This window comes from Tenrec ecaudatus, chromosome 12 (assembly GCF_050624435.1).
Source record: "Tenrec ecaudatus isolate mTenEca1 chromosome 12, mTenEca1.hap1, whole genome shotgun sequence".
NCBI classification, from domain to species: domain Eukaryota; kingdom Metazoa; phylum Chordata; class Mammalia; order Afrosoricida; family Tenrecidae; genus Tenrec; species Tenrec ecaudatus.
In genome coordinates, this window is record NC_134541.1 from 9,373,089 (window position 1) to 9,375,165 (window position 2,077).

Genomic DNA, 2,077 nt, shown 5'->3' on the forward strand with positions numbered 1-2,077 from the left:
GGTTTGCCCTGGACTTTTCACCTGCCTTATTGGTCTGCGACCATTAATTTTCTTTGCTATAAGAAACCAAGGATTGGCGAGATGAAGTACTTTGAGAAAGATCACACAATTAGCATGGGCTGGCGGCGGGAGCCCAGCGTGAACTTGGAGTTTCAGCCTCGTCGATGACACATGGAGACCTTGGTTGTTTGGTGTGTTTTCTCCTGATGATCTTACAGGCGTGTCTAGCTCACATTTCCATGGGCAATCCTCATTTCTCAGGAGCCCTGTCCCAGAATTATCCTCTGAGACTTGGAAACACTGTGCTACATCGAAACCACTGCCCTCCTTGCTGATACAGTGGATCCCAGCTGTGAATCCACCCCGCCTGCTGTGCTCAGAAAGCAGAGCGAGTATGTGGTGATCCCTGTGCCTGCCCCAGTCCCTGGTGGGCTGTAGCACTCCGCCCTCATCGCCTGCATCTCAAGTGTTGGAGTGCATCACAAGGTCAGCTGTTCAAAACCACCAGCGGCTCCATGAGAGAAACTAAACCATCTGGATGGCAGTTGGCCACCTGTTACGTCACTGACGAAGTGCTGCCTCCAGAGTCCCTGTGTGCTGCAATGTACCACAAGGTTGGGGGTTTGAAGCCACCAGAGGTGCTGCAGAATAGAGGCCTGGCAACCTGTATCTGAAGAATCGGCCATGGAGCACCCATGGAGCGCCATCCTCCTGTCTCATACATGGGGCCGCCACGCATCGGTGCTTTGGTGACTCTTTTGTTAACTTTTAAATCCTTGCTTGTTTATTTATTTATTTTGCTCCTCTGTTTATTGTCTGACTCTGGGGGCAGGTCCTTTATGTGGATATCGATCCCTTGCTATGGACCCCCCCCAGGACTTCTAACGGTCGATGCCTTGTAGTAGGTAATCAATCCAAATGTTTGTTACACAGAGGTACCAAGACTGAATGAAGAATGGTTCCTTGTTAAAGATCCACCACAACCTGCTGCCATGGGGTTGATTGCAGCTCATAGGGACGTCCAGGCAGAGTGGACCACCCAGAGGGTAAATCTCTACAGGCGCTGACTGCCACTGTTTTCTGCTGGGAAGCAGCCCGTGGGCTTGAACCTCTGACCTTTCTGAGTTGTCAGCTGAGGACATTAACCACTGCAACACCAGGGTTCTTCCATTAGTCATTGGAGAAATGCAAATCAGAGCTGCAAGGCGATACCAGCTCACCTCTGAACAGAACATGGCCCTGGTTCAAACCAACAAAAACAAAAGCTAATGGCGATGAGGCTGTGGGGAGATGGGAAGCTGCTTCCTCTGCTGGAGGGATTGTACCAGTCTTTATGGGACCAAAAAAAAAAATGTGTGCTCACTTCGGCAGCACAGGCACTAAAATTGGAACTATACAGAGGAGATTAGCAGATTAGCATGACCCCTGCCCCAGGATGACATCCAAATTTGTGAAGTGTTATATATATATTCAAAATGTGAAGCTATTGCTTCTTGGTATTTCCTCCCTCTGAGTCTCTGAACTTCTGTCGGCAGTGTTTCCATCTCTCAAGCCCTTCCTGAAGATCCTTCTGGTCAGAGAAGAGACCCAAAACCCATCTGTAGACAATAGGACCTCCCCTGGCAGGAGGGTCACAAGAAGGGATGAGTCCACCAGGGCACAGTATAGCACCGATGAAATACACAATATTCCTCTGGCTCCTTGAGGCTTCCTCACCCCCCACTATCATGACCCCAGTCCTGCCTTTCCATTCTGGCTAGACTGGAGCATGTACACTGGTACAGATAAGAGCTCTTGGGTAGTTCCTAGGGATCGGAGGTGGCAGGAGGGGAAATGGCTCTTTATTCTTGTAGTGGGAAAGGCAACACCAAATGTGAGGGAAGTGTGCACCATTTAACCAAGTAAATGACAGCGATAAAAAATACAGGACTTTATGAGTTCTAACACCCAAAACCAAACCCATTGCCACGGAGTCAGTTCAGACTCATGGCGACCGTGTAGGACGGGGTGGAACTGCCCTGCCCCTGTGTGGGAAACTGTGGCTCTTTACAGAAGCATCTGGTTTTGAACTCCTGGC

At 49.7% G+C, this 2,077-nt stretch overlaps 1 pseudogene; it reads left to right on the plus strand.

Annotated features, from left to right (window-relative positions):
- The first annotated feature begins 1,355 nt into the window (after positions 1-1,355).
- Positions 1,356-1,470, plus strand: LOC142423557 (U6 spliceosomal RNA; annotated as a pseudogene).
- The last annotated feature ends 607 nt before the right edge of the window (positions 1,471-2,077 follow it).